The sequence below is a fragment of the Polypterus senegalus genome, chromosome 3, assembly GCF_016835505.1.
Source record: "Polypterus senegalus isolate Bchr_013 chromosome 3, ASM1683550v1, whole genome shotgun sequence".
NCBI lineage: Eukaryota > Metazoa > Chordata > Cladistia > Polypteriformes > Polypteridae > Polypterus > Polypterus senegalus.
Genome location: NC_053156.1, coordinates 23,292,019 through 23,299,785, shown reverse-complemented (window position 1 = coordinate 23,299,785; position 7,767 = coordinate 23,292,019).

Genomic DNA, 7,767 nt, shown 5'->3' with positions numbered 1-7,767 from the left:
CACTCTCCCTCAGTGATGAAGGTGGGCCCAAACATCAGCTTTAGTCCTAGCTGCTGAGACCTCAGAGGTAAGAAGGCAGCCTATTGGGTTGAAACTTCATTTGCTTTATCGTGTGTGCTACGAAAACTCCATCTACAGTGGTGTGCAAAAGTATTTATCCATTCAGTATTTTGAATCTGAACTCTTGTGCTGTAACAATACATTTCCAAAGTCCAAATAAAGAATTTGCTATAGATAAGCAAACACGCACTTTGAAGATTTCTTCTTAAGTATTTAAACTTGTGTGCTTTGGAACATCCAGGTTTACATAAATGAATCCCTAACAACACAAAGTGACAGTCGTAATTTCTCACAATGAGGTATGACATGCGAGTCTTTTCCATCTCTCTCTGCATATAAAACGCCCCCTTTGTAGGGGCCATAGTCTTTGTTGGACAATCACTACACAAATGAAGACAAAGGAGCATCTAGTGATGTGAAAAACAAAGTCATGGACATGGCACAAGGCAGAAAATGGCTACAAAAAAAGAAAAAGTCTGAATGTTCCGGTTGCGCACTGTTGGATCCATCATTAGAATGTGGAAGGCTCATCAAAGCACCCAGACTCTCACTAGAACAGGCTGCTCCACAAAACTGAACCTCAGAATGAGACGTCGACTGGTGAGAAAGGCTACTAAAACTCCAACCGCCACTCGCAGAAGTCTGCAATGCTCTTTGGCTGAAACTGGAGTGAAGGTGCAGAGGTCCACAATTTTAAGAGCTCTCCATTAAACAGGCCTCTACAGGAGGGAAGCAAGAAGGAAGGGCCACATAAAAGCATGTATGACACTTGTTACAAAGCGTGAGATAGACCCAGTTAAGATGTGGGAGAAGGTAGTATGGTCTAATGAGGCCAAAATTGAACTTTTTTGTTTAAATAACACTGCCCAAGCTTCAAGAAACACCAGACCTACGGTGAAGTATGGTGGAGGCAGCAGCATCGTGCTATGCGCTGGGACTGGGAATCTTCTCAGAGTTGAAGAGAATGGATGAAAGGACACAAATACAACACCACACTGCAGGAGAACTTGCTGCAGTCTGCTATGAACTTACAGCTGGTGAGAAGATTAACTTTTCAGCCTGACAAGGACCCTAAGCATGAAGCCAAAGCGACCCCGGAATTGCTCACAAACAGAAAGGTGAATGTTTTGGAATGGCCAAGTCAAAGCCCTGATCTTAACCCCATTGAGAATCTGTGGCCAGCTGAGAGGGTCTCTAGAAACTCTGCCAAAAAATATGGGAAAGAATCACTTGTGAACAATGTGCGAAACTGGGACATACTAGTATGAATGTGTAGGGTCTGAATACTTCTTGGATGCAAAAAATAACTTTTGAGTTTTCTTCTTCAGTTAAATATCTACTGATTTATTTATTATTTGGACTTGTATTTTTATACCATAAAAGCTCAAATTACAAATACTGAATACATAAACATGTAGAAATCTTTCATGGAGAAAATTATATATATAATTATCTAGGGTTTACAAAGAATGGTGTGAAAAGGAAAAAACATCCAGTATGCGGCAGTCCTGTGGGCGAAAATGCCTTGTTGATGCTAGAGGTCAGAGGAGAATGGGCCGACTGATTCAAGCTGATAGAAGAGCAACTTTGACTGAAATAACCACTCGTTACAACCGAGGTATGCAGCAAAGCATTTGTGAAGCCACAACACGCACAACCTTGAGGCGGATGGGCTACAACAGCAGAAGACCCCACCGGGTACCACTCATCTCCACTACAAATAGGAAAAAGTTTGCACGAGCTCACCAAAATTGGACAGTTGAAGACTGGAAAAATGTTGCCTGGTCTGATGAGTCTCGATTTCTGTTGAGACATTCAAATGGGAGAGTCAGAATTTGGCGTAAACAGAATGAGAACATGGATCCATCATGCCTTGTTACCACTGTGCAGGCTGCTGGTGGTGGTGTAATGGTGTGGGGATGTTTTCTTGGCACACTTTAGGCCCCTTAGTGCCAATTGGGCATCATTTAAATGCCACGCTCTACCTGAGCATTGTTTCTGACCATGTCCATTCCTTCATGACCACCATGTACCCATCCTCTGATGGCTACTTCCAGCAGGATAATGCACCATGTCACAAAGCTCGAATCATTTCAAATTGGTTTCTTGAACATGACAATGAGTTCACTGTACTAAAATGGCCCCCACAGTCACCGGATCTCAACCCAATAGAGCATCTTTGGGATGTGGTGGAACGGGAGCTTCGTGCCCTGGATGTGCATCCCACAAATCTCCATCAACTGCAAGATGCTATCCTATCAATATGGGCCAACATTTCTAAATAATGCTTTCAGCACCTTGTTGAATCAATGCCACGTAGAATTAAGGGAGTTCTGAAGGCGAAAGGGGGTCAAACACCGTATTAGTGTGGTGTTCCTAATAATCCTTTAGGTGAGTGTATTTGTGCTAATCCGAGACAGAGGCTGCGGGCCGAAGGGAGGGGAAAGAGTGATGTCAGCAGTGGGGAGCTGGGCGGGGCCTCCTCACTGTCCTGTTTCACTAATACGCAGGCGAAGCCGCGGGGGATGGCTAGTATATATTTTTAAAAGATTACTTAACTATGCATAGAGAACCTTAATATAATGTGACACATTTCAGTAACACTTTATTTGAAGGATGTTTACATAGTGACTTCATATCATATGCATAAGCATGAAATGATATTTAAGAAATACTTGATTAGTAATGAGCAGTATCTGAAAAAGATGTGGATCAAAATATCACTGCACTTTATTAAAAAAAAATTAAATAATTCTTCACCACACTGCAGTCATTCACCATAATTTAACTACATATGTATCGCCACACATTATGCAATGGCATCTACTTTATAAAACATCAACATCATCTAGTAAATAATAATATAAAATAATCAATTATTGTTTCTTAAATAATAAATGTTATTCAATAACCTAGTCCTGTGTTATGAATCTCCATGTTGACACCCTTCAACTAACCTGTCAGCCAAATTTATTCCACTATTGGACATTTAAAAAAATCTTGAATCAGACAAAATTAAAGATACTGGGGGAGGACTTGTGTCTTTCTACAATTCTTCATCTGTTCAGTTGCTCACGTGAAGTAGTCAGTCTCGAAAATATGTCCTCACTGTTCCTCCTCAGGCTATAAAGGAAGCATTTTAAAATGAAGATCTAGAGCAGATGCTTGTTGACAGCGGCGTTGGATGAATTTAATATAAAAGATAAAGAGACAACCATTGTGACTGATAATGCCGCTAATATGATCCGTATGGTACAGGTCATTAAATGACTGTACTTCATGTTGGCTGCTATCCATACATGCTGATTTTAATATGGTAGGCTGGCCAGGAGAGGCACACTGGAAACCTATTTCGCTGTAGCAGTACAGTTAGCTGTGTGCTTAAAGTGAAGCAAAAAGTTTTAGACTTGCCAACTTAAAAACATGTGATTGATACGGTCATGAAATTGAACATTCATTGGAAATGCTAGAAAGGCTTTTGAAACAACAGCCAGCCATCTCAGCAGCTTTGGGCAGCACCTGGTATGACTGGCATGCACCGCACTTGTCTGCAACAAATCTTTTAGAATCTTCTGTCCTGAATGTTCAGCTGGAGCTCAGAAGGGCTTACACATATTCAGGCTTTCAGACTCGCACATGAAACGCTATCTGTGTTTGCACAGATGTCTCCACCCCATCCTATCCCATGCCCACGTAGTGAAGTGCTTTTTTCATAGAAAACCTTAACAGGTGCTTTAGCGACTGTAAGATTGAATCTTATAAAGTTAATCTCATATTAGTGTCTGCTTAATTTGAATTTCTCTCATAGCTATAGATTATGGTATAACCTTAAAGATCTCTCCAGAGATGTTCAATCGGATTCAAGTCTGGGCCACTCAAGGACATTCACAGAGTTGTCCTGAAGCCACTCTTTTGATATCTTGGCTGTGTGCTTAGGGTCGTTGTCCTGCTGAAAGATGAACCGTCGCCCCAGTCTGAGGTCAAGAGCGCTCTGGAGCAGGTTTTCATCCACGATGTCTCAGTACATTGCTGCAGTCATCTTTCCCTTTATCCTGACTAGTCTCCCAGTTCCATCCCCACAGCATTATGCTGCCACCACCATACTTCACTGTAGGGATGGTATTGGCCTGGTGATGAGCAAAGCCTGGTTTCCTCCAAATGTGACACCTGGCATTCACACCAAAGAGTTCAATCTTTGTCTCATCAGACCAGAGAATTTTGTTTCTCATAGTCTGAGAGTCCTTCAGGTGGCTTTTGGCAAACTCCTGGCGGGCTGCCATGTGCCTTTTACTAAGGAGTGGCTTCCATCTGGCCACTCTACCATACTGGCTTGATTGGTGGATTGCTGCAGAGATGGTTGTCCTTCTGGAAGGAGCTCTGACAGAGTAACCATCGGGTTCTTGTTCACCTCACTGACTAAGTAAGGCCCTTCACCCCCGATCGCTCAGTTTAGATGGCCGGCCAAGCTCTAGGAAGAGTCCTGGTGGTTTCAAACTTCTTCCACTTACAGATGATGGAGGCCACTGTGCTCATTGGGACCTTCAAAGCAGCAGGAATTTTTCTGAAACCTTCCCCAGATTTGTGCCTTGAGACAGTCCTGTCTCGGAGGTCTACAGACAATTCCTTTGACTTCATGCTTGGTTTGTGCTCTGACATGAACTGTCAACTGTGGGACCTTCTATAGACAGGTGTGTGCCTTTCCAAATCATGTCACATCAACTGAATTTACCACAGGTGGACTCCAATGAAGCTGCAGAAACATCTCAAGGATGATCAGGGGACACAGGATGGACCTGAGCTCAATTTGGAGCTTCATGGCAAAGACTGTGAATACTTATGTACATGTGCTTTCTCAATTGTTTTGTTTTTAATAAAGTTGCAAAAACCTCAAGTAAACTTTTCTCACGTTGTCATTATGGGGTGTTGTGTGTAGAATTCTGAGGAAAAAAATGAATTTAATACATTTTGGAATAAGGCTGTAACATAAAATGTGGAAAAAGTGAAAAAAGTGATGTGCTGTGAATACTTTCTGCATGCACTATATATATATATATATAGCATTTTTGATGTAGGTAGATCATTTCAACCTGGTCATTTTAAAAGTAGCTTCCAAGCTGAAAAAGTGTGGGCACCCTTGATCTACATAAAATAATTGAGCAGGATAGAGATTCACAAGATCTATCTAAAGAATTGATATTGAATAATTTAAACAAAAAATAACGATTAATCGGAAAATCGATATTTTCACACAGGCCTACTGGCAAATGTGCTGACTAATATTCCCACAGCACTGAGGATGCAGGAATGTCAAAGGCTACTGTCACACTGGCGGCACTTCAGTGTGGAGACACCTGCTCTCAAGCGTTGTGCGTTTTTCTCTTTCACTTTTTGGGTCACTGTTAGTAACTGCTCAGGTCTACCTAGGAACCATGAGACATCTCACCTTATTGGGATGAGCCTTCCAGCGTCCCCCAAGAGTAACTTCACCTTCTCTCTACTGTGGTCACCAAGCCCCATGGATATATTTCAAGTTGAAGTAATTTGTTCACAATCAACTTGCCACAAATTCTTATAATGTGAGGCATTTTGTTATTTTAAATAAATTTCAAAAAACACCTAGCCTGTTCGCACAGTAAATGTGAAAACAAAAGCCTTAAAACTTACCAAATATACCTATTTTTTCAAGCTATGAGTATTATAAAGTATGGCTCTGCATCTTGTGATTACACACACTGCAAATCAGCGTTAATTATGTTTTATGAGATTTAGGCATTTTAATAGGGGGCGGGCAATACTCTTCACCTCACTGCCCGTCTTTCTCCATGGCAACCTTTCAAGCCCAGAATGATTTCCGGTAACATATTTCTCACCTTGAAAAGTCATCTCCAAGCACTGCTGCTTAAGTTGTTGAATGTGGATGTCCAGATGGGAATTGCTGTCTCTGTCCTGTGAACAATTTAGACAATCACTGGAAAATATCAGTCTCAGTCCTCCACTATGTGCGATGTTGAAGATCAGACAAATCTGAAAAACTGTCGTTTCTCCAGCTATTTTAATCATGGGCTGCAGAAAATCATCTACAGTTGTAGGGCAATTGTGGAGATGTGGATGTTGCTGCCGGATTGTGCATTAACATGAGGCAGCACCAGCAGTGGTATTCAGTAATTGTATATTGGTTATTAAAAATAATTCAAAGTTGATTTCAAACTGCTACAAATCATAACTGATAAGAGCTGTTCTGTCTCTGTACAACCGGTGTCAGAGCCTGGTCGGCATTGCCGGCAGTAAGTCGAGCCCGAGGAAAAAAATGAATTTAATACATAACTTTTATGAACAGAATTTCTAGGCGCAGCCAGGGTGTTGAGGGGGTCCGGTTTGGTGGACTCAGGATTGGGTCACTGCTTTTTGCAGATGATGTTGTCCTGTTTGCTTCATGAGGCCGTGATCTTCAGCTCTCTCTGGATAAGTTCGCAGCTGAGTGTGAAGTGGCTGGGATGAGAATCAGCACCTCCAAATCCGAGAGCATGGTCCTCAGATGGAAAAGGGTGGAGTGCCCTCTCAGGGTTGGGGGAGAGATCCTGCCCCAAGTGGAGGAGTTCAAGTATCTCGGGGTCTTGTTCACGAGTGAGGGAAGAATGGAGCGTGAGATCGACAGGCGGATCGGTGCGGCGTCCGCAGTGATGTGGGCTCTGCATCGTTCTGTCGTGGTGAAAAAGGAGATGACCTGTAAGACAAAGCTCTCAATTTACCAGTCGATCTACGCTCCTACCCTCACCTATGGGCATGAGCTATGGGTAGTGACCGAAAGAATGAGATCACGAATACAAGCGGCTGAAATGAGTTTCCTCCGCAGGGTGTCTGGGCTTTCCCTTAAAGATAGGGTGAGAAGCTCAGTCATCCGGGAGGGGCTCAGAGTAGAACCACTACTCCTCCGCATCGAGAGGAGTCAGATGAGGTGGCTCGGGCATCTGATCAGGATGCCTCCTTGGTGAGGTGTTCCGGGCACGTCCAACCAGGAGTCGGCTCTGGAGAAGACCCAGGACACGCTGGAGGGACTATGTCTCCCGGCTGGCCTGGGATCGCCTCGGGATTTTCCCGGAAGAGCTAGAAGTGGTGGCTGGGGAGAGCGAAGTCTGGGCATCTCTGCTCAAGCTGCTGCCCCCACGACCCAATCTCGGATAAGCGGAAGAGGACGGATGGATGGACAAATCATAACTCAAAATCATACTATGGAGTTGTGTTAGTGTCTACTGAGAAAAGTAAATAATTAATCTGAATATTTTCTTTGGTTCTTTTATTACCATGACTCAGCATGTGCTATAAAACTTAATAGGTTAATGGCACTTCAATCCATTTCCATGTGGTTCAGTTCTATATTATAATCTGCCATTTTAATTTTCCTAGTATATTTCAATCATGTGTGCACACAACACAGCACTCAAAGCACGTAATGTTTATTGGCATTGTGAACTTACTATTAATGAGGAGGGGGCCTTGGCTCTTAATTAGTCTTTGATTTATTTTTTTAAAATGCAATACACTGTATTCTGTTCATGCATTTATTGACAGGTGGACAAAATGCAACGTAACTCTTAAGTGCACCCATCATCCACATGCACCACACTGCCACTCTCTGTGAATCTTCCTCTGTAGGCCATACAAAACATAACACAGAATGTCACCTTAGATGGCCAGGCACAGCCTTGT